The 26,213-nt window shown below is 39.4% G+C and overlaps 1 long non-coding RNA gene across 7 annotated transcripts; it reads left to right on the top strand.

Moving 5' to 3' along the window:
* Nucleotides 1-21,676: 21,676 nt before the first annotated feature.
* On the top strand, nucleotides 21,677-24,927 carry LOC135279393 (uncharacterized). 7 transcript variants are annotated; one of them, XR_010346644.1, is made up of 7 exons: nucleotides 21,677-22,007; nucleotides 22,377-22,427; nucleotides 22,541-22,864; nucleotides 23,905-24,103; nucleotides 24,205-24,265; nucleotides 24,491-24,707; nucleotides 24,850-24,927. It is a non-coding gene; the product is annotated as an uncharacterized LOC135279393 (long non-coding RNA). The 7 variants fall into 7 exon arrangements; XR_010346640.1 differs by having other exon boundaries at nucleotides 22,353-22,427; XR_010346641.1 differs by having other exon boundaries at nucleotides 22,285-22,427.
* Nucleotides 24,928-26,213: the final 1,286 nt, after the last annotated feature.

Below are 26,213 nucleotides of genomic sequence, written 5' to 3'. Positions count from 1 at the left end.
AAGAGAAGCCACTGCCCTGTATTGATGCTTTGTGCATGCTCATCTACAGGCACCACTGTACAACTGCATAAGAGCCAAAACCAGAGGGAGCATTTAAAGCCAGAAAGGAACCTAAAAAAGGGCAAGCAAAACCCACAAATAACTACAAGTACATTCAGTTTTTCCCCTATCTTTTATTTTTTTTCTAACCCAGAGCACTTTCATAACATCTGCAAGGGACTGTTTAAGTTAGTCATTCACTTCTAAATTCATATTAACAACGTGCAAAGGGAATGTTGCTATATTTCACGTAGACCACTGGATAACCATGTATATACATATATCTGTTGAAACACACAGCCAAGTAAGTCAGCCAGAAAACTATGCACTCAATGGAAAATCTGAAACAAAATCATCCTGTGATTACATCTCAACAGTGCCCCTTTAAGCCAAAACAAACATTTAGCACCAGTCCATCAGTAGTTAGCAGGATATATTTAAGCTGACTCCCATATATTGGCAGCAGTGGGATTGGGGGTGGGATGTTAAATATGCCAACCCTTCCCAAGCTGATTTCCTATCCTGGACAAATGAAAATGAAAGCACATAACGTTCCTGAGAAGCCCAGAGCCCTGAGCTCACAAATGAAAGCTGAGTGCTCAGGTCAGGCTTGGCAGGGAAGGAAGTCCCTGACATTCAGGGAGCTGCTGCTGCAGCACCAGGTCAGTGGCGTTAACACAGGCACTGCTCTGCTGCACATCCTTGCCTCTGGAATAAAAAATACTTCAAAAAACACCACACAAACACAGCACCACGACCCCAAAATCCAAACTACCTAGAAGTTCTTAAGGAGTGCTCCAAGTCCTTAGATTTAGCTCTTACAAGGCTGAGGTAAGGACTGAGAGTTAAAGACCCCAAGTCACTCAACTGTCAGATCATTTATCCAGATGGATGAAGACACACAGTAAAAACTCACCAGTGTTATTACAATGGTCATTTTAAACCAAATCAGTTCTGGAAATCTCTTTTCTAATTTTTGAAAACCCAAATGAACAGAATTGAAGGAACAGTATTTTTTGAAGAAGAAACAGGTTTTTTGGGCTGGCTCAGATAACACCTTCAAAGCTCACTGTAACTGCAGTTTTGAGCACAGCCTGACCTTCCAGTAACACAGCAAAGCTTCAGCATTCCACGAGTTGACAATCTGAGAAAAATCTTACAGGAAGTCAATGAAAACTTTTTCAGAAATACTTATTTTGACACAGAAAATTTATATCTCTGCACCAAGTGTTCTGTACTGTGTACCTGGCCTAAAGCTTGTGGAGCACTTTGGAAATGCTAGAGTCAGAATTTTTACAGCAGGGTGATACATTTACTGCCCTGCTGGGAAAAATCAAAGCATACTGCCAGTCAATTTGAAATTTTAGTCACAGTTCCAGTAAGGAGTGCCACCGCGAGAGTTTTGGGATTGGGAAGCTGAAGTGAGAAGAGCTGGAATTGGAGACTTAAGGAAAGTGTGGCATTTGCTTTTGAAAACCTGAACTGAAAAAGAATGGATGAGAAGATGAGCCTGAGCACTCTAAAGATCAAATAGCACAACCAGAGCCAACATATACAAATAGAAATTATAATAGATAATAAAATCATCAGGAAAAACATGGTAACATGGCTGGCAAAGAAAAAACTTACTAATGAAAGGCATCTAAAAAGTAAAACATAATTCCTTTTAAGATAACTCATACTCATGAATCCCAGAAATCTGAACATGGGTAGCTTTATTCAGAATTACACTGGATTCTTTGAGAGTTCTGCTGAACTGGAGCTTGTGAAAAAAAGTATAATAAAATGAATCCTTCAAGAAAATATAAGTTCAAGGAAGAAAGGTAATGCACCAAATGAAGTTACTTGAGAAATCAGACAAGTCTAACAAGGTCATGAATACAGGAATGTAGAGGCGGAAGAGAGATATAAGAACCTCAAGCACTACAAAGGACAGAATTATATGTGCTGAATGAGCAGGGGGGAAGAAGAAGCCACTGCAGCTACAGGAACAAGAAAGTGGGGAGGAAACAATAACACAAAACAGTGTTTCAACTTGGGGGAGAGCAGGGGGAAGACCTTACAGAGGGGAAGGCAGGAGGAGTATGAAAAAGAAATTAAAAGTTTACTGGTTTGTAATGACTTCAATACATAACTTGGAGAAGATGTAGCTCTACAACCAGTTAAATGTTCCTTATAAATACAGTCTTCATTCACCAAATTCTTCTTTCATTAAAAGACATTTAACATATTCTGGGTTGTAATTATATTCAAAGCACTGCAATTCACCGATTACTATATTTAATAAATGTCACAAAATATTTTAAAATAGAGGGTAGCATAAAAATAAATGTCAGAAATGGAGAGGGGTTGATTTTTTTTTTTAAAGTTCTTTTTGAAGTGATCTATCTTTGCCCAAGTTTTATCAAATGTTTAAGTGTTTAATCAAAATATCTATTGTCATATCTTCCAATTATTATTTTACAGAGAAAACTATGATAAAAATCAACTAGATCAGCACACTAGCAAACTGTTTCTTATTAGGGTATTTCCTACACTTAAAATAGCTATTATAATAGACATCACAGAACATTAATTACCTCAGGCATTAAATCTCTATTATTCTCTGATGGAAATAATTGTAAATTATAAAAATACATTTGAGATTCATTTTGAAATGTGTGGGAGGCAGACTGTCTTTGTCTTTAAAAGAAAAATACCTAAGATACGTCTGTTGTATTGGCTTAGCCACCCACATTGCTTCCAATATTTAGCCTGTCTACATGACTTAATTTCTCTTTTTTCTTTGGGTTTTTTCCTCTCTTCCTGATGATCTAAAGAACTGGCATGCTGAAAAAGACGCTGAAAGTAATTTTGAGGCCCTGTACAGGGCATCACATTGAATTAATCTGTTTGCAACAAATCCACCACTCAAGTTTATCAGCACAGTTGGAAGCGCTTCCCAATCCCAGATTTTTACTGGGACAGAATTATGTTTGCAAGATAACAGAATTGTTTCAGTCCAAGGCTTCTTCAAACTGACCTCATGCAAAGCACATACAGAGAACAAAACACAGAGCACTTGAAAAGAAAACAACATTTGCTTCTAAGAAACCCTACAGCAAATGAAGCAGGTGCAGAGACTACTGTCTGAGAGAAAGACAAAAGAATCTGTTAATATTTAACTCCTAAACAAATGCCAAGATTACTGTGGAAAGGCTCACAATTCATACTGCATTGAATCAAGCAGCTGGGGAAATATTTAAAAGCCTGTAAGGTAATATAGTCATTAGGGTTATTTAAATTCCCTTGAAGGAATTTAGCAAAATACTCAAACTGCTTCAAACAAAACACACAAACACCCTCACTGACAGAGCATAATGGGATGGACAGGAATGTTACATGGTGGGTAAAGGACCTTTAAAGCTGAAGCCTGCTAAGGACAAGTTTGACAACCTGGATGACAGCTCTGAAGGGAGAGTATATCCAAAGAAGGCTGAGTATATCCACATGAGGTTTAGATTCCTATCACCCTTCTGAAGAGCAGCAAGCACTCAGGTTGTGAACAAATCTGTCCAAGGATGCTCTGAGCTATAACCCAGTTTCACATGAACAGCAACTGATCTTTATAAGGTGTGAGGGGCAGCAGACACTGTCTGCCAGGGGCAGAGCTACTGAGTCACAAGGATGTGAGACCTGTCTTACTATTCTGCTGAGATATCTATCAACACCAGCCCATGCTACCTCTCTTTTAATCAGTGACAGATCTGGACATAATCTGCATAACCTGAACAGAACTTTCCATCTGTTGTGCTGTTTAACAGGTTTCAAATAGGAAATCACTAATGTTTTGACTTCATCTGATATTCAGTGCCCCACACAACAACAGAAAGAATTGATCATTCTAGAAGCTGCAGATTTTCACCACTAAAAACCTAAATAAATTGGTAGTGCATCTCATTAATAGTCTAGAAGAAAGTATAATTGTTTTATTAAAACTGTTGGGGCAGTATAAAACTAATGAGGATTTTTATCCCCTAAATTAGAAAAGAGATCAAAGTAGCAGTCTAACATAGCCCAGTTTCCATGCTTCTGTGTGCTCTGGTTTGAATGCAGCCTCCTCTGTTCCTGCTCACACTGCCTTCCTCCCCTACCCCAGCACCTCAGGCTCCAGCACGTCCTGGATCTTTCTCCACTGCAACACCCTCAGCTCCCATTCCCAGCTTGTCTCCACCACAATATCTGCTCCACAAGTTTAGTCTAGTTTTGGTGGATCTTCCAGATGGAGTGGAACTGGCTGGGACTAGACCAGACCTATTTGTGCAGACTGGCCAAACAGCACTTCTTCTTGGCTGCCAGGCAAACCAAACACCAGAGCATCCTTTCAGCTACTGCAGCCCTGCCAGATGCATCAGGGGACTACAGCTCCCAACCTGCTGCCAGCAGCAGCCCAGGCTTGATGGAAAAACTCAACATGCTCAAAACCTGTTGCACTTTTCATCAGGGAGCCCTGTTGATAAACAGAAAGAGAAATTCATAGGAATGCTTGCTGTAATCATTGCTACCTCAAGAAACCAACATGAATTCAACAAAAGTCATTTAGCACCTATTCTGACAGTCTGAAATTCCTTTGTCTAATGATGATAAAACTTCATCAAGAGTTACAGCACTTATTCTCCATGTACATGTAACAAACATTTAAAATCTGAGTATTTATTGGTCAGAGATACTCTAAATGCCACAAATCACAGGAGGAACTTCCTAAAAGTGAGTTCAACTGGAAATATTTGCCACTAATTTTTTTGAACACTTAATGTTATATTTAAAAGAGTAAGGAAAGAATCATGATTAAGAGCTTCACACCAGTAGCATGAAGCTGCTGCCTTTTTGGTCAACTAAAACCAGGTGGTCAGAAGAAGTGGGACACAGGAGGCAGAGCAGTGGATTTAGTAGTGCCAACTAGAAGCAACACAGTTGTATGTAATATTAGGAAAGTGGAATTTACACCAACCCCTTTGTAGGAATCATTAGCCACTGATGTATTGGCTCCAGCAAGAGGCAGCTCCCAGGGCTTAACAGCTCCCAGGTAACACTGGCCACAAGAGCTCTCAAACAGAATGAGATGCCCTGTGCCTTTCTCTTGTGTCCTTACTTTACCATTCCTATACCAATAGACAACCCTTGAGTTAAAGATCATGTACTGTGCTGTTGTATAAAGTGTTAAATGAACAGAAACGTACTAATCTCTTGAGTAAGAACGTTTATGGTCTTGAGACACTTTTGTACAAGTTTTCACCTGGATGGGAGATCCTTGCCAGTGACATGGAGGTTACACAACATCTGCTCTGACAAGTTTTACTTTCACTAACAAGACTTGTCCCCAGGACTCAACAAGGACAGCAAATCAGTCAAGCTGCCTATATATTTTTGTAGAGAGCCTATACAAAAAGTTAATCATAAATCGTGGTGAAATACTTATATATGTAAAGATGGAAGCTCCAAAAAAGGCTCTACAAAATTAGATGTTAGTACTTTAATGATCTGTCTTTAAATAATACATCATCTTTTGAACAAGCTAATACTTTATAGATGAGAATCTTTAAACCAAGTGTAATTGAGCTACAGTGTTTCCATAGTGGTGGCCCCTCATCCTGAATCTCTTTTAACACTCATTGATTTCTGTCAGACACTCATTGGAAGAATTAATTTATTTATGAACTTGTCATTACAAGTCATTGATTAAGATGTCCTGCCTTAAAGATTTAATTATGCCCTCAGATAAAAGATTTGCTAATTATTGTCTTTTATCTAATTGAAGTTTTGTATTACAAATAAAGTTCAAAGGTTTAAGACAGTTGCCCTTTCAAACATTTGGGCAAAGATGAGAATTTAATCATAGGGCAGACCATGTTCTCACCAACAACATCAGGCATACTCCAGGAGCCATTCTGGTAACAGAATTGATGACTATTCAATGTGCAGACATCCAAGAAAATCTTTTAACCTCTTTTTGTCTTTCACATGTTTTCACAGCATGGCTCTTTGTTTTGGATCCATCAGGTAATTTGACAGTCTGGTCCAGAGTGAAATAACTTAAAGACTGGGAACTTCCACACTTCTTTTTCTTCCAATTTTACTTACTCTTTCATACTGACAATGGGAACAGTTCCTAAGAATTGGGGTTTTCAGGTCCTCAAAAAAGACAGCAATAATCTCACTTAAATGTTTTTCTTATAGGAGGACTACTGCAGGAAAACATCAAGGTTTAGATATCAATATAATTAAAATTCAGACAAAAAAATTACATCTCGAGTTTCCTCTGTGTCATTAAACAAACTCACGAGCTTGGTAAATTTCAAAGTAGCACAAATCAAGAAGCAGAAACATCCACAGAAGAGGAAAAGCTAATTCAGAAACAACTTCACTTTCAAGCCCCTAGAAAGCACAGAAATTCATGGGAAGCACAAACCTGAAGAACAAATCTGTCCTCCCTGTGTTCATAATTGTCCAGGTTTGCACACAGCTGCAAGCACATGGTTCTAGAGGGCTGGCCCACGGGAAGACCTTGTCCCCAGCAGCATTTACAGGGGCAGGGAGCCTCAGGCTCAGCAGACACTGGCACCACACAGACAGGAAGGTTTTGTGGCACTCTGACACTGACCCCAACAGATACATGAGTGCTCTGAAGCCATAAGCTGCTTCAAGTAGGTACTTGGTCACAGTAAATGTACATGAGGCTACTACCTAATCAAGCTGCTTGACATTTCTACATATAATTAAAACAAATATAATCAATTACTCAATCCATCTATATACAAATGAGCTATAAGATTTGAAAGTCTCCTTGATTTATGATATAATTAATAATAATAGAATATTTAATATTTCAGTGAGATGGACCAGCTCTGCAGGACTGCAAGTTTACTGTGTTCTACTTAGTGAATTACCTCCTAAATATCTGAGCTACAAGATCAAGACAGAGATTTTTTTTCTTTTTAAAGTACTTGGCCCACAGACTATTGGATGCTGGATTATCCAGATACAGCAACTTACTGGGTGAGACCACTATTAGTGAGTGGAGAATTTGTCCTATGTGTTACAAACCATTTCATGTCTGCAGCAGCGGAACCAAAGAGCTTACAAGAGCCCCAAGCCTAAACACTCTCACAGAGTTCATTTTCCTCTTTCTGCAAGGTTTTCTGTTTATCAGTAACCTCACACTGCTCCTGGCATTCAGTGCCATGCACAGGGATGTTTCTGGTGCACTGCTCACACTAGAATTGCCAATTCCTGTTAATACTACTCAGTAAATGTTTCTAAAGTACAGTTTGTTTGGTTTTTTTCCCTTACACTTGTAGAATTATAGAAGTGTACCTGCCTACAATTTTTCAAAATCATTTCCAGAGGAAATGCATTCCTGCAAAAGCCATGAACTGCTGCTTTGCACCTAAGCTTTCCCAGATTGAAAGCACAGTTTAATATCATCAGTGTGATGGGACTAAATGGAATTCCAAAAGTGAGGATGGTCACAGTCCAAATCTTAGCTTTGATCTCCTGCCCTTGGACACATTTCCAGGCCCATCAACTCACATCATCTTCAGCAGGAATTCAGTGAACTTTGCACTTCACTGACACCTTAACCAAACAAAGTTTTTATAAAAAAGGCAGAAGAAGCAGCATGGGTAGGCACACATTTCTTCAATTTTCACAGCTACAACTTACGCAAGTCTCAAGAGCATTTAATCAAACACCTTTCCAAAGTCATTTTATCACTCTAGGAAAAAAAAAAAAAAAAGTGGTACAAATAAACCTGTTCTAACTATTTAACAAGCTCAGATTTTTCCATCTCAGCTCAATTTTCACCCAAGGGAAGGAAATGGCAAGACTACACCAGAGGACCAAGCAGTTCAGGCACCCAGCTCCTTTCACTGCCTGGCGTGTGCAATTCCTTTGTGCAGAACTTGGCCAGGGCTCAGCACTGCATCCTAAAGAGGAAACCTGCAGGAATTTTGCCACAGAGAAACACCACCTCATACAATCTTTAAACTTGTGCCTAGATAATTTCCAACAGACAGAAAAATTTCATTTTCTCAGCAATGTCTTCCTCAAAAGCTGACTGAGGGACTCACTGCCTTTGAAGCTGGAAGTGTAAAACCAAAACTCTGAGTTTTAAATAAAATTCTTATACCTATATGGAACACACATGTTCTCAGTATGCTCCAGAGCATTATCCAAGAGGAATTTCACACCACAAGATGCTCCAGAGCACTGTGCATAATCAAGAACACCAGTAAAATTGGATTTATGCATTGGCCATTCCCTTAGTTCTTCATTTATGAGCAACCACATAAAAAAAATTGAGGATATAAAAGCAAGTTTTCATCCCCTACATTAAATTATGATTCACCATTATTTTTTAAAAAATTAAACAGTGGTTTATCAGAAGAGATATGTAAAAGGATTTGCTAAGACCTGAAAAGAATCCATGGCAATTTACTGTAAGACATTTGTCTTTGCACAAAGAGACATTCGTGATTTGTATATGTTCCTCTAGAAACACACCAAACTGAGTGAGGCCAACACAGTAATTTCTGTTCAAATAATATTTCAAATTTAAAAATTATTCAGTTCACTGCAGTACTTTTTTTTGGTCTCCAAAACCCACATTACAACAAAGTTTCCCCACTGGCAGCACTCACTAATATTGCTGATCCCAGAGCAGGGTAATTCAGAGACCTTACCAACACAAACTTCAGAGTTTCTGAACAGCTAAACATATAAACAATATCAAAAATTACCTGTAGCTTATCAGAGAACAGTACTAATAAAAAAACATTTTATGAGAAAGCAAAACTAACCAGAATTTGAACAGCTCAAAACTGCCTAGGAAAAAAAAAATCATACAAAAAGAAGCAATTCCAACCAATGCAATTTTTTCTTTAGATATTGACCTTGCTGAGTGACTGGTGCAGCTCACCAGAAGCAAATGCATTATTGCTCAGGCACCTTTGTGAAATGTCTCACTCCCACTGAAGTGAGCACAAAATCTGCTTCTATTGTATCAGAATCCACATTCAAATATTCTCACATTTCATATTCTAAAAGTTTCTGCCCAGCTACACTTTTCTCTGTTGAAACTCAAAAATTGGAAAGGACGCACAGCTAAGTATGCCTTTAAAAGTTTTCTGACCTCAATGCTTTTATGTTACTTTACAGAGTCATTTTATAATTTCTGAAGAGAATGCAAGTTAAGGATGAGGACCCTGCATGACAGATCCTGCTCTCAGAATAGAAAGTGGAAAAGGAAAGTGAAGTGTCCTCATATGGGAGAGAAGCTTGCATCTTGTCAGATTTTTATGTGCTTTATTTATTTTCATAAGTAAGCTGTAGTATCTGGTATTATTTATAGGCATTTCTATAGAGCTCATAATCACAGTATCTGAGTGCCTCTCGCTATTTACGATATGCCATTTATCTCTAGAGGGTAGAACTCTCCTCCTTTCTGCTTTCAAGATGTCTTTTCATAGAGATAAGATGCAGGTGATTAATGCCTTCTGCACTTGGCATCTTGTGACATGGCTGTTTGGGGAAATGCAAGTCTTTAATCACACTCTAAAGCACAGGATTTGGGCTCAGCTCAATCTTTTTTGGACTGTACCTTTTCTCCAAATATAGAGTCAATTTCAAAAAAAAAAGTAGGAAGAGAACAGGAAATTCCACTGGAAAATCAGCAAGTGCACTTTTTCTCTCCTGAGAAACTACACATGACAAAGTATCTTCCTTAAAGAAATACAAGCCTCAACGATGTCTCTTGTGTTTGGTAGATTCTTCTCCAGTGGGACTTCATTTTAAACATGACAGAGTTTTCCAGTATCCCAGGGAACTTTTTTGTTCAGCCTGAGAAGGTCAGAATGTTTCCTGAGAGGCTGAGAGGTGAAAAAAATGAGGGATCTTTCATGTGACTGATACTAAGCAGTATTTTTCCTAACTGCCATGAGCTCACACATCCAGTGAGAGATACCTTGACAATGAACTCAGCATCTTCAGCCCCTCTGAAGAAAGGGCTGAGATTTGTCTTTTTACACAAAACATCCAGAAAAATCAAATCAGCTGATAAACAGCAACTCTTTGATGATAACAACACTTCAAAAGTACATTTAGGAGAAAGAATAAGCAAACACCAATAAACCAGAGTGGTTATTAAGAGGACAAGATTACTCATAGCTCAGGACTGCTCTGTCAAAGAGCATGGGTTTCAACTTCTGAAAAAATGAAAGATTTTTAGCAGAATAAATAAAAGTATAAACATTATTTTGGTCATTAAGTAAAAGTTTTCTAATCCTAATTCACACCCTTAAGGATATAAAAGGTCTTTAGTAGACCCCATTACCAAAGACAAGAGAAAAATCAAAGAAAACCATCAATAAGGGTAACTTAGATTTTAAGCTCTTCAGCTTTCCTTGATTATGTATCATCAGTGTCTGACACACTGACCCTAAAGAGAACTGAAATACAAAACCAGCCATTTCCTCAACTGAAAATCTTCTATGAACTTTCCCTTCAGCATTTAAGTGAATTTGTATGAACTTTGCTGGCACACAAATATTTCCATGATTGAGATTTCTGAAGGAAGGGCAACTGCCAAAGGACAAAATTCATGAGTACATAAATTAATTCTAAAGATATCTCTAAAGAGCTCCAAAAGACACACTATGAACAGGCAGTTTCAGAAGCTTAGCACATCTTCAGGAAGCATCATCAGAACTATATTCTGAGTGAGGTGGTGTCAGCTGAGACAGATATCTTATAGAAATAACGTGTGACTCATTTACTAGATGCCAGATACTTCCACATTTTCTAGTCTGCTAAAAACAGGAGCATGATTCTGTTACATGATAGATACAGAAATGCTGGTTATAAAAGAGCTCAAATCTCAGATATCTGTTAGCACAAGGCAGTTATATTAACAAGGCAGTTAATCCTTCCCATGTCAAAACAGCCCTTTTTACAAATTATTTCCATAATGAAGATTGTGGGGTCCTTTGGCAATCAGTTCAAGGGTTAGGGTTATTTATGCTTCTGGCTCTAGAAAATCCTCAGGAATACCACTAAATTTGAACATATCATTAATGCAAAATACTGAAATCACACTAGTATGGAGTTGGGAAAATTGACAGTAGAATCAGCTCAGTATTCCTCATTTGGAATTTGTTTCCTCAGCAGAGAAAACCATCTGGGTAAAGAACAAGGCAAAGACAAAAGACACTGAAAGATGCAGGATAATTTCTAAATAACCATAACTGATTTAAGTAGTGAATACAGCCTAATTTCAGAAGAATACACATGACTCCATCCCCATTTAGTTCAGAGAAAATGTGTGAAACAAGAAAAGTACAGCAGGCAGCAAAACTAACTCAGGTTTTAGACAAGATGAAGGTGAGTATTTGGTGAATTGGCCTTTGTAGCTCATAAAAGGATGAGTGAAAGAAAGGAGAAGCAGGATTCAGTCTCCAATAAAGACTGGAAAGGGAAGTGCTGGACTCATGTCGGGAACTTTTTCTCAGTTGCTGTTTTGCCACCGGCTGAAGCCAGGGAGAGCATTTCCTAAACTGCGCTGGCTCACAATGAGAGGCTGAAGTCAGCAATAATGTAAGCAGCATAAATCAGATCACAAAGCAAAAGAACACACACAGGGCCTGATCTCCCTGTTTATCCCAGCACACAGCAGGAGGGAATGCAGGGAAACCAAAGCAGAGCTGAGCACAGAAGTTCTGAGAGAAGAATTAGACATCCAAGCTTGGGCTACTTGGCTTTGGAGGATGCTTTGTGGGGGGGTGGGGGTATGCCTTAAAAGAACAAAATTACAGGCATCCAGTTTAAGTATCCCAGCAAAGAGTGAGGTGCTGTGGGCTCATCTGATGTAAATCAGACACAGATGCCAGCTGGGCACTGCTTCCTTCCCATGGCACAGATCCCCAGAAGAATTCTGCCAGATCCAGCACTGGAGCCTGCATTTTTGTGATGCTGAGCCCAGAGGAAGCAGCAGCAGTGGTGTTTTCATGCAAGACAACACAAGCTAAGCCATCAAGTGAAAGCTTTCTAGACAATGCATTGTAACCCAAGAAGCCTTGCTGGAGTGTTTATGGAAAGCACCAGAAATAAGACAATGACAGCAATTTTTGTTGCCCTCTTGCAGATATGCTGCTAAAATAAGATGGACTTGGCCTGAGCTAATGCCTTTTCCTGTGAAAGCTCCTTGTCACAGACAGAATGGCAGTTCTTGGTGGAATTCCTGCTATGCAACACCAGTCACAACTCAGGAATACTTTTACATGATGCTTGCAAGCACTAATTTTTTTTTTTTATATCTTGATAGTGAGGTGGAACAAAGAGGGGGTAGGTGGCCAGTACAGAGGATGGTACATTTTATTACTGTATATTACAATGTTTTGAGATGCTTTATGGTTATCTTACTAAGATTCTCATTATCATCACATTCACATGCTCTATAGGCCAAAAAAACCACTTCAATTTGATAATAAAAGACATATTAATTGGATAAAAATTCTCAAAAACTCATGTAACGTTGCTATAGAGCATCCAAGGACTGGAAAAAAATAATAGTGGGAAAAGTGCAAATGCTTTGTTTAGTCATGTTCTCCACTTCAAATAATCCCCTGACAACAATACACTCTACCACACATTTAAAGCATGCTAAGAACACCAACTGGTGCTCTTGAACAATCCTGTAGACTGGAGAATGAATTCTCTGCTGAGAACACATGAAACATCCTTCAATTAGTGCATCATCATGGACAGTTTAAGTACCACTTGAGCAGTGAAAGATATGTACACTGAATAATGCCAGACTGACTCAACAACAGGTTGAGTGTACTCATGGTGTACTTCTCAAATACCTAAAAAAAAATTTAAAAAATAAATAAATTTTTAAAAAATTTAAAAAAAAAACAAACCAACCATGGCATCTGAAGCTGAGATACCTGAGACACTCAGTAGCATAGATGCAGTTCCAAGAATACTATAGAAACAAATGATAAAACATCACCCTGACAGCAATATTTGAGTTTCTTTCATAAACTTATTTCCAGACATTTCACCAAAGCTTGGCTCAAATGCACGTACACAATTATCTGTTTTAGCACAGGCACAATTATAAAGTGTCAAACACCTCAGTCTTGGTAAACACTTTAAGTAAGAAAAAAAGCAAAAGATAGATATGTTTATTTACTCAGTCCTAGAAACAAGTTAAATTCAGGAAATTCTTTGCTAACTGACAGGATAAAATATGGTTTATCCTTGAATGATGTCAACATTTTTATCATTCCATCTTTTGGCTATCCAGTATTATATTCTGATCTCAAGGGACCCATATCTGAGATTAAGTCTTTTTATGTGTTTTCTCTCAGTGTCTAACCAGTCTTCCCAAGGTAATATAGATTAAACCTGAGAAGCATTAACTACACAGTAAAACTTTATTTTATGTACAACCATGTAAATGAGCCATGTCTACTCTCTTCCAGAACTGGTATCTCTGAATATATTTTAAAATTATATCTGAATTAAGGAAAGTTCTCATAACCAGGTGAGAGGAAAATATACTACCTTCTTATTATAAAATTTTAAATTATTATTATTATGTATCTGATATACCAGATTATCAAAAAACAACACAGCTGCACATTACAGCTGCTGAACACTCAGATACTGTGGATTCACATATGCACATTTATGGGGCACCATCCTACACCAGCTGCAGGTAGCTCCATGCTAGGTATAAAAAAGAACTCTGATGGACAGGAGGAATCCTGTCTCTTTTAATGAATTTTCTAAGCCTAAATTCATGCTCATTTTGGAGAGGAACTCATGGCAGCATGGGCCAGTTTCCAAATCCACATCAGGAAATACACACCATTACTAAGATCTGTTGCTGTATGGGTTACTGGAGGTCACAGATTAACCTTTATCCTTTATCAATGAACAAGATACCATTAACTTCAGCAGGATTCCAGCATTGCTAAATGTTACTTTAAAGATCATAAAATTTATCATGGCCAGAAATACTTTTTTTGACATGTGTCATGGTTTTAAAGTCTTCTGATAGAGCAAACACAGCTCACTACTAAAAACTGACGTTCATTAACAGAAGCTTTCTCTTCCATAGCCTCTCACCATCTTTTATCCATTGCATGTTAACCTGATAATCCTAAGTATCTGTCAAAGTCTGGCCCAGAGGAAAGAGTCTGGCAGTTAAAAGAATTAAGGTTCTTAGAATTGTCTAGAAATAGACTTTTCATTAAAGGAAAAAAAAAATCCATATTTTAAAAGTTAATTTTCATCTTTTTTAACTGGTGCAATTTGCAGCTAATCCATTGGAAATTATAACTAGCTCTACAAGTTGAAACACCAAAAAGCTGTATTCTGCCAAGCTACTGGCCTATTAATCCAGTATAATCCACAGACTTAAAATAACATCTTCAGAAGGATTGTGGCTATATCCATCTGTTCAAACACTGAATATTTTATTATGTCTTACAGAAACACCAACGCATTATAGAAATGTCATCTAGAGATGCTTTAAATCTTTTTATATCTGACTAGCTAAAGACGTCTTGTTCCAGAATAATGGAGTTAACAGGTAAATGAACACCCTACTTCCATTCCATAGGCCACTGGAAGTCAGTATTTCAGAGAGGATAAAAGAAACACTGGCAAGTTCCAAAAGAGCACAAAACCTACAATCCACCCTTCTCACCAGGAACATCAGCAGTATGTGGCTGCAAACCATGAGTTAAATAACACAGGTGTGACCCAGCCTGTCACAGGGGCAGTGCTTGCAGGGAGGTTTCCTTAAACCACCCCCTGAACAGCCCTAGGAGTTAATGAGATCCCTAACAATGAGATCCTGATAACACTATTGCAACATGAAAAGCAGATACTGCACACTCTGTTGGGTAAACCTCTGGTTCCTTATGCACATTTGCAAATTAAAGATTTGTAACAGTCTACCAAACATATCAGAGGATTAATTCCTTCTCCATGGACTTCTACCCTTCCTTGTTACACCAGACAAAGCCAACAGGGAACATGCTTAAAACCAAGATAAATATAGCAAATCAAAGCCAAAACAACCTATCAGAAAAGAATTTTATATCTTCAATTAATTTAAGAAAATGGCCAAAGCTACTTATCCCAAGGAAACAACTCTCAGTCTCTAGCAGAGTCATACATCATCACTTTCAAAGGTGCACGTCTGGACCCAAGGAAACACTTTTTAAGGTGAGAGACTTTTTGGAATCTGAGTAGAGCCTGATACTAATGAAACCTCATTCCTAGAGGAGCTATCACAAACATGGGCATTAAATTCCATCCAAAGAACAGAGAAATCTAATGTACTTGCATATTAGATAGTTCTTTTTATTATACCTCAGCTTTCATTGTAAGATCAATGAAAGGCAGAACCAAATCATTTATACCCCAATAGCAAAAAAGAGTGTACTAAAACAGGCATCAGTATAACTGCAATGTAGCCAAACAAACTCAAGGGTAAAAGAGGTCAGTTCCCAAAGATTTACACCCATGTTATCAACCATTTGCTGTCAGAAACTAGAAAAATTTGAGCGTAACGGCAATGCAAAATGCTTTTTTTTTAAATAAATGCTACTAAAACCACAGAAATCAGTAGAAAATTATAACTAGTTTAAACCAAGCTGTAGAGTTTTATGGTAAGGATATAATTTTCTGCTAAATTTTATAGATGTACCCAGAAATAAAACACCAGGCCTCTATTGAGTTTTATAGGGCTTTTCTGTAAGAATTACAAACAGTGGTATTCAAACAATACTTGTGGATCAGCCTGCCAGCAGCCCCATAAGCTAAAACTGCATTGCATAAACCAGGCACTGAATAATCTGGGATAATGAACAAATTCATAAAGAATCAGTGGCTGTTTGTCAGTAATCTGTGAACAGACAGAGTGGTAAATTCACTGAATAAATAAATAAAGAAAAACAACCCTCTTGGCTGGGAATAGTTCACCCAGCTTTACTGCTTTGCCTTTAAGGGGCTGCCTAAAGGGCTTATAACTCCACAGCATTCCTGCCAGGTAATTTGTGCAGCATTTTTTAGCAACGGTTAAATTAAAAAGCCCTTATGGGAAAACTCAATGAACTTAATAGAGATGAAATCAATATGGTTCTGTAGAAATTACTCCAAAACCTTTAGCTAGATCCTCTCCCCCCATCCCAGCCCCTTTACAGAGCACACTGTGGTCAGGACAGCAGAGAATCCTAAAGGGGTTGATTCCAACCACAGGGAATATCATGAGGGAAAGCACATCTGAGCCCCTGTCACAGCTTGGTGTGCACCTGGAAGGAGAGGACAGCATCAGACTGAGGGGTCAGGATGTGGATGCAGCTTGGCTGGGAACCAAATCATGCCAAGAGCCTCTCCAGTAGCTTAGTACATGGGAAGCCTAAATGCTTGAAGCTTAAATGCTTTTCAACTTCCCATTTGGGACAGTGTCCTTTCTCTGCAAGTAGAATTAATATGGGAATTCAATTTCAGCTCAGGGAGCACAGCCCATCTCATATTCTCACAGAAAACCTGGCCTTCCTGGCTAAATTTGGTAAAATACTGCCTTTTGCCACTTCCTTATGCTAATACCTCCTTCATTTAATAGGTAGCTAAATATGGAAAAGTCAAAGGTATGGAAAATAGGACAAAGCCTGCTTTTCATTCACAGGTGAATAAACATATCCTGAAAATCCCAAGTGAGGCTTAAACAATGAAAGTAACCACAGGGTTACATCATTGATGGAGCTTCATGAACACAGAGAGAGATCCTAATAAAACTCCCTTTGGGGATAAAAACCTCGCAATAAAGATGTCTGTGGTGGCAAGAATAACATTTTAGTTATATTTCACCTTATTTTGATCTTAGCTCAAATTAAAGAATACAGAACAAACCCACCATCACCCCCTACGTTCAGTTTCCACAGGCCTAAAAGAAGTCACACAGTAAATCCAACAGATGGAACAATGAACTACATCCAAGAACTCAAAATTTGAACTATAATTATGCTTTTCTCTCTTCCTGGGATACCATATGAAAACACACATTAAAGTCTGCAAGGTACACTGGTTAGCAGGGGAAGTACAGCAGAACCATAGACACAGGAGTGGCAGATAAGATCAGAAGTCTCCACCTGTAAATTTGTATTCAACAGGTAAATGAACACCCTACTTCAAGGGAAAGTATGTGATTTTTGTGCAATAACTTTTACACTTTCTCCCTATTAGCTTCTAAAGCTTCATTTTAGTATCCAAGTTCACCTAAATGGGTGACCAATGGAATAAAATGTAACTGAAATCAACATGCTCTTAGCTGTTTGGATTTTGTAGCTTTGTTTAGTACTGAACACGGTCGTTAAAGTGCAGTTACCACAATAATAAATGTAGATACCATTAATTACAATACTAGATTTAAAATGCAACTTGAATCTCTCCAGTGGTTTTTAAGGGGGTGTAATACCACAGTCAATTGAAATTTAATCAAAACTAGCAGTTTAATTTAGTCTACATTTACAGCTAAAAAACCTCCAAACTTTACAGCCATTCTATAACTCTATTCTATACTCATTTTAGGTACAGGTGAAATAGGACTATTTCCTCTGATAAATAACTTTATTTGTATTTTTGCCAATCCATGCTTAAATGTCAGCTTAGCTTAGAGTGGAAAAATGCACACATTTCCCTTTTCTTAAGGGATGTACGTGCATTTTTCCACTTAGGGGTGAAAGAACTGAACAAATAAATCCCACTGATAATTACAGCATGTAATCTTATCTGAGGTTCAATCTCTTGCACTTAAAAAATCTCCCTCGTGACATATAAAAGGGTAGACAGATACAATGGAAGATTTCTGGAGTCTATTCTGCTGTCCTACATCGCTGAAGCCAACAGCAACAGGACTGGTCTCAGAAAATTGCCTTAAGCCCCTGAGCATAAAGCTTTGACTTTTAAAGGACTCCATGAAGACTGACTCGTCCTTCTGCCCTTTTGAAATTCCCAGCCTGCATATCCCTGTTTGTGAGAAGGATTATTTTTACTTTTGTACAGCACTCACACTTGGAGGCCCCAGCAGAGATCAGGGCCCTGTTGCAGCAGACACTGAGCAAGCACATGGAAGGTCTGAGCTCTGGAAAAGAGACAGGAGAGAGTGGGAGGGGAGGCAGAGGCACAAGGAAGTGATTTGCTCGAGATCACAGAACACATCATTAGGGGCCAAGACCTTCTGGTTCTTCATGAGGTTAAGGAACCAAAGATCCCAACACACGGTGAACTCCTAGCCCAGAAAAATCATACTTTCCTTTTCAAGTTTATATGGCAAAGAGCCCCTCACCTGTCTGTAAAAACACAATGTACTGAGTATTTTCAGACACCAGACACTGGTCTAGAATAATCACAATTCTGAACCACCATGCAAGTGCTCATATTCCATCCAGCCCTCAAACTGAAGGCAGATTTCAGGATTACGTACTGACCAAAGTATTTCTGCATGCATACCCACTAATTAGCAAATTAGCCCACCTTTGCCTCACCTTCACCACATAATACCCAGTTCTCTTCAGGCACTATGAATATTTACACTAATTTGCTATTTTCCTGGAAGGGACACTTGCACCAGCTCTCAAAACGCAGATGTTCCCAATAAAATTATAGTTTTGCTATTGATTTGAATTGGAAGAGAATTGAGACAATGCAAAGAAAGGAGCCTGGGATTTCAGCCTCACAGGTACTGTACAATTTGACTGCCCCAAATGACTTTTCTCAGTACCTCTTTTGCCAAAGAAAGCACAAAACGTGTTTCAAGGGAGAAGTATCCATTGGGTAGCGCCAAATAAATGCTTTGCTCTGAAATTTGACCATGAAAACACCCAAACCAGTGACAGCAGATGTACTTAATAATCTGCTGTGTAAATTATTATAGCTTCTCCTAAGAGATTTTGAAGTTCCAAAGGTTGGAGAAGCGGAAAAATCTCTATCAGACTGGCTTCAATCTGTGGCCTTGGTTGGCTTTCTGTAAAGGACCATTCAGGCTCAGTTGGGATTTCAAAAGCTGCACAAGCAAGTCCAGACTTCCTTCAAAGTTATTTTCTTTACCAGAATGGTCAACTAACTGATATTTCTGAATAATTTAGAACTTTAACTCTTATGCACACTTCCCAGAAAATCTGGCATGTGGTTAAAATTAAGATATTTGTGCCTTGCTACGGTGCTCATTTTAGCAGACGACTAGACCAGAAATAGATCTACATCTCTGTGGCACAATTGGCTGATTAAATGCAAAGTAAAAGGTGCTCGTAGCCAATGAGGAAGATTAATCAAGTGTGTCAGTCATTCATTAACAGGCACCCAAAGGGCTTCTGTTCTACTGCTACATTAAAGCACTTTCCCAAATGCAAGAACCACATCATGACTCAGTTCTCTCCCAGAAATTCTAAGATTTCCGTAAAAACGTCCAGGGCGTGTTTTTTCTCAGAACCATGTATCCACCTTCATCATGTTATCAGTCAGGGAGTCAAGTGCACAGAAGACATGAGAGGTGTGGTGCAGCTGTGTCACAGAAAATTTACCAGGGCTGTGTGTAATTCAGGGTGAAAGACATAAAGAAATTCACTTTAAAATTACACATGAGGAGAAAAACTTTGAGCAGTAGGGCAGAGTGTGTATATGTGCACATGGAGGGATCATGACTGGGAACTGACCTGGGGGCCCAACTACAACTTCTCCTGCTTCCTTACATTTCTCAGGCATGGAATTTAGACCCACCTTCTCATGGCTCCACATGATGTCAATATGGCTTCACCAGTACGTGCTATTTAAACATCACCTCTAATGCATCAATGCCACCAACTATCCCCCTGCTCAGGAAAATCCTGTCATGACAGGGATTGCTGCATCACCAGAAGCACAGGGAGAAAACCCCTCACAGGATGACTCACTCAAGGTGCAGCACCAAACATTTTAAATAATCTGAGCTGCACAGATTTCAGCTGGCACTGAGGGCAGCCAGCTCAGCATGGCCAGGATCACTGCCTGAGATGGTGTTTGGGTATCACCTGGCAGCCTTTGAAGCCAATTCCCATCACTCTCTCACTCAGAACTACAACCAGTGAAGTCAGCACAGCCAAAGCATTGTAGGACTGACAGCTGAAAAGAAAACAAAGTTCCCTAGATTAAGACCTAGGAGAAGATCAGAATAAACATTAGAAAAGGAGCTCACCAACAGAGAGTGAAAAGCTGACTTCCTAAATAAAGTCACATCCCTCTGACAAAACTAAAGACCAAACCTATACCTGATTTTTAAAAATTTCTATTTTTAAAAAACTAGACTGGTCTTGACTAACAGCTACATTCTACTTGCCTGAATTGCATCCCACTTGCACGAAAACTCCCCTTATGTCCAGTGAGCTTAGTCTGGCATCAACAGTAAAATTTTATTGAAATTTAGATATGAAAGAAAGATCCTCTCAGGTTTCCTTCCAAAATTTGTTTGGTAATCATCACTAGCATTATTTTTAAAAGGATTTTCAGTCTGGAGCCTAAGCTGTTATTATATTGATATGAGAATCTCCAAGCAGAGTTTATTCAGTATAAACCCTTGGGCCACACAAGCTGAAGGGGCTCACAATCACTTGTCAGAGAGGAGGAAGAAGACACTATGACAAATGCTGTCAAACACCACACTCATAACACAGCAGAGATCACTTCTTTGATCAAGAGAATCACAGCCTGAAAACCTGTAAATACCAGCACTCTGCACTATCACTTAGAAATTGTGATAACAGTTTAACACTGAATTGCTACTGAACTGCTTTCTTATAATAGCTGCTGCACGTAAGGAAGCTGGCAACAGTTTTGAATTTTCATTCATGTGCAATTTCAGGAGATGAGATGAGAAAACTTCTCTTAAAAATACTTAAATATTTATTAGGTCAAAGTAAACAGCAGCAAAAAGAGAGATTTGAAAAAGCCACACAAAATACAAGTGCAACATAAGTTTAAAACAACCACTGGGAAGATGAGAAACCTGCCTCAAATAAAGAGAGTTGGATGTTGTCTTAAATCCAGGAAAGATATTATGATGTTACAATAAAGGGAAGGACATCACCTTCTGATGCTTCAGTTTCCTATTTCACTTCTTCCCCTGAGCTCAAGGGGTATCAGGATATACAAACTTGCCTGTGATCTACTCAGCCACTCCATAACCAGCACGTTGGGAAACACCAAATTATAAAGGTCATGAGATCTGCCCAAAAGAACAAAATTCTGCCTACTCAGTAAGCCCTTGTGAAAACTTAATTCAAGAAATTGAGAAATTAACATAAAATGCCCTAGGAAAAGGAGAGGGAAAGGATTAGATGAAAAGTGCCTTCAACATTTGGCAGCAGCTCCTACCCTCACCTCATGGATCAGTGCTATTGATGATGCACTTGAATGAGAAGACAGAATCCCACCAAACATGACTGATGAGCAATGCACTCTGTGTTTGGAGAGCATGCACCCGTGTTTATGTGTTGGTTACCTGGAAACCATGTGCCAGTGGCTGTATTTCAATACCCACCTTGAACCTCACAGAGACATTTCCACCACATGAAAGATCATGTACAGTATTTCACTCTGGCTTCTGGTTCCACTCTTATGATGTCAAAGTCACATATTGACCTTGGCTGGAGAGCTTGCCTGTTCCAAGAGCACTACAGAAATTCATCACAGGAAGCTGCTTTGATGCCACTGGAGTGTCCCTTAGAACCACCACTCTGCTAAGAGTTTGCTAAGCTTTCAGTTGTAGAAAGAGTCAACTGAAAATAGCATTTTGCTGGTCACTGAGAGGGAGTTAAACAAGGTGACTGAAGTATTTCAAGGTTCATTAAGTTACAGGGACACGCACTGGAAGATCATAACTGGTGAGGCTGTAACACTGGATTATAGAACAATTCCCTCAAGTGCAAATCCTGCCTCTTTCCAAAGAGTTTTACAATGGCCACAAACCACCTCTCAATATTTCCTGGTTTCTTACTGCATTTATTTCTGGTTTTGGACACAGATAGACAAACTTGAGATGCAGACAAAGTTAAAAACAGTATAATACTAACAACAGCAAAAGAACAAGCCTCTGCTTGCACTAACTCCAATTATTATAATAACCACAAACCCCTCACAATTTTCACACTGGACTGAAAGTTTACAGCAACTCAAGTTCTGGCAGACAAGCAGTGGATGTGAATCTCAAAACAAGTGTCTCTACGCAGAGCTCCTCTTCCCTTGGCTTTCAGAAAACCTGATCTGGGAGTTATTGATTACAGAATTTCCCTGCCACACTCAAGGTACATCATTTATGGAGTGTCATGTGTAAGGAGAGAGGTTGTCCAAAGAGATTACTGATGCAAAATAAATTCTACAACTGCATTCACTTTTTTTTTTTTTTTTTTTAATACAGGGAATGTTATTTGCTTGGAAAAACTGTGAATGCAAACTAAAAGTTATTCTACCTGATACTCTCTTTTAACTACTTTCCTCATCATTGTTCTGTGAGCGATGGTCCCAGAAACTCTCACAATTAACTTTGCAAACTTTCTTTTTACTCCAAAAACTCCAAATAACAAAATTGCTCCAAGCAGTCTTACCCTAGAGGTGGTATTGGTAGTGATGAAGAAATCTCATGATATCTAATTATGCATGTACATTTGCTGTGGCATTTTCAGACTTATTTTTGACTGACTCTTTGTGATATTTTGGAACTCGTGCTTCTGGCCAAACTAAGGTAAAGAAATAAAAAAAGATAATATTTTGCATCATCAAAGTACCTTTACATTTTTCGGACAGTAGATTAATTCCTTTCTCAAAGATGACAGAGAACATTAAAGTAACGAGAAATACAGTTCTCATCCAAAAAATGCCAGTAATAAGTATCCATATCCCTTGTAGTGCAGGCTTTTAATGACTACATATAAAGACACAAATTGCCAAGAGTCCAGCTGCATCAGTCCTTGTTCCCAAGGTGACAACTACAGCCAGCCAGGACAGTCTAATACTGTTCTTCACATTTGGACACCACAGAAAGGGAAAAAAGGCCATTCTTAAGCTCCTCAACCCCACCTTCTGTGATAATCTATAGCATCCCAAAGTTAGTCACTACACTACAGATACACAAGGTATTAAAGCAAGCATTTTTACTTTATTTGGTGGTTGGCAGGGAACTGTCTGAGTTCTGGTTATCTATGTTGAACTTTTGAAAGTGCTTATGCACACTTATCCCCAGAAGAGGTCACAGAAACCTGTGGTTTTGTCTTTGGTCCTTACAAGCTGAAATGACTCAGCAGTGTAAAAAGTACATTGGCAAACTTTACAGATCCTATGGTAGAGCACACTTATTTCAGATTTTTTTCCACTGGCCCACTTTGCAGCCATTCTGTCTCCAGCACTGCAGGAGATTGTTGTGACCTAAGGGCAGGACCCACCACTTCATTTTTCTGAATCTCCTGTCCCTCAGTCCAGCCTGCCCAGATCCCTCTGCAGAGCCTTCCTGCCCCCCAGCAGATCAGCACTCCCACCCAGCTTGGTGTCCTTCTGCAAACTGCCTGAGGGTGTTGATTCTTCTGTCCACGTGACTGACACAGACATTAAACCGAACTGGCCCCAATTCACCATCCCTCTCGGGGCCTGACCATGCAGCCAGCAAAGAGTGCACCTGTCCAAGCCATGGACGTCCAGTTTCTCATGAGAATGCTGAGGAATTATATCAAAGGCTTTCCTAAAGTCCAGACAGACACATCCACAGCCTTTCCCTCACCTCCTAAACAGGTGACCCTGTCACAGAAGGGGGTCAGCTGGCAAGCAGGACATGGCCTCAGCATGTGCTGGCTGGGCCTGATCCCCTGGGTGTCCTGTACCTGCTGTGTGATGGTTCTTGGCATGAGCTGCTCCATGAGCTTCCCCAGCACTGCAGGCAGCTCAACAGGCCAGTAGTTTCCTGAATCCTCCTTCCTGCTCATCCTTGTAGGTGGGTATCACATTTGCCATCCTCCAGTCACTTGGGAGCTCCCAGGATTGCTCATAAATGATTGAGAGTGACTCAGTGAGTTCTTCCATCATCTTCCTCAGTATCCCCAGGGAGAATCCCATCCAGCCCCACAGACCTGTGTGTACCTACATGCTGCAGGAGGTCAGTGACCGTTTCACTTTGAATTATGGGGCTTACATTCTGCTCCCCAAGACTGGGGTCCTGGAGAACAACTGGTGTTACCAGTAAAGACTGAGGCAAAGAAGGCAATAAGTACTTCAGCCTTTTCCTTATCCTTTATCACTGTGTTTTCCCCCTCATCCAATACAGGAAAGCGATTCTCCTTTTGTTGCTGACGTATTTAAACTTTTTTTACTGCCTTTGCAGCAGTTGCCAGGTTAATTTCTAGCTGGTCTGTGGCCACTTCTTTTGGAGAGAAAGACAGGTGTACTTTAAAGAGGGCAAATATCACCAAATAGATCTAAGACAGGAAGTACAAAACTGAACTTTAGCTGCTGTCACTTCAGTATCACTACTGCAGCATCTAAAAGAAACTATAGCTGACCTTTGTACAGGCTGCTGCTACCCAAAATCAATCTGGCCAGTAAGTAAATTCTCTATGAAGAATATTACAGATATTTTAATAGTGTCAAATGAAGAGAACACCAGTGTTTCATCTCATAAAACAGAAGTACAAATAGCACCTTAAATATTTAATTTGGAATTTTCTGACTGGTTTTTTCCAGACTTGCGAAGAATCTAAAATGCAGGGTGCCAAGGAGGCAAGATGCAGTTATCCAAGTTAAATTAAATTTTAAAATACAGTCCTGTGGTTCAGTTTATTCCTTTATTATTGCCTGATAACACCTTTTACAGACAGATGTCTTACAAAGATGGTCAAGTCCTCTCTTGTCCTTACAAAGGACACAGTCTATACCCATGAGCTAAATAAAAGGCTCAGTGTAACTGAGGCTGGAGAGTTGGTGCCTTTACCAGATTATGCTCTGTTCCCACACTTTGGTGCCCACTGTTTCCATACAAGTTGATCACAAACACAGCCCTTGCTGTCAGCAGCAAGTCCTAATCTCAATATGATTCAGGCATCAGCAGAGTCACTCTAAACTCTCCCTGCTTCACTGGGTGTTTCCTGTCAAAGCAGGACAGCAGAACTTCAGCACACATGACCCAGCAGCCTCCCCTGGATGCACAGCTCTTGGTGCCCTACACTCACAGCAGACCACACAAAGCTACATATTAGGCCATCAAAAGCTCAGGAATACAATTGCTGACATGTCTGCTCTCACTAAACTTCACCCACCAGAACAACCAGAGCAGCAGGGGAGTGGCTGCTTCAGAGGTGATAAGGCAGAAGGGTTGGAGCAGATTCACACACCAGTTTAAAGCCTCTGAGTGGATGGTATAAAAACCCAGGCAATAATGTGCTCACAATTCAGATTTTGCAAGAATAGCCAGCAGAACATAAAAAAATAAGTTTTGATGAAGCTCTGCATAAGATTTGTGCAATTACCAAACAGAGTGAGTGCCTCCACAGCTTCTGCCTAACAAATGAACCAACATCGTTATCAATTTGCACTTGATACAAGAAAGTGATTTTCATGTACTTACATCTGCTCTCAGAAGGAAAAGAATATGGTTTGTGAAGTTGCCATTAGCATGGAAAAGCAGAAACATCTGCTGGGAGCTTTAAGAGGCTCATTGGGGTCACTCACTCAGCACCACAGGGCACAGCTGGTCACCCCTGCCTTTGGCAGCACTCAAGGGGTGGCTTCAAGAAAGGAGGGGGCAACTTGACCACACAACAGCAACAGTCCTTGCAAGTTTCTGTATTTGTAAAAAAACCCCAAAACCTATATTTATCTAGCTGAGGATAAGTAACCTACCTATGCTGATTCCTCCCTTTATTAACCTACAAACTGTACCACTGCTCAAATCATTAATCCTTTGGTACAGCACCTGACTGAAGTGGGATTTTTACAAGCAAGAGACAAAACTAATATTGAGTCACCTCCGTGTGCTGGGGCTGTGGCACCATCTAGAGGATTCGAGCTGGAAATTCCTTGCACCATGGGCAAAAGAATTGGAAACTGCA

The sequence above is a fragment of the Passer domesticus genome, chromosome 12 (assembly GCF_036417665.1).
Source record: "Passer domesticus isolate bPasDom1 chromosome 12, bPasDom1.hap1, whole genome shotgun sequence".
NCBI classification, from domain to species: domain Eukaryota; kingdom Metazoa; phylum Chordata; class Aves; order Passeriformes; family Passeridae; genus Passer; species Passer domesticus.
Note: the sequence above shows the minus strand (reverse complement) of the source record. Positions and strands in the feature narration are given on the sequence as shown.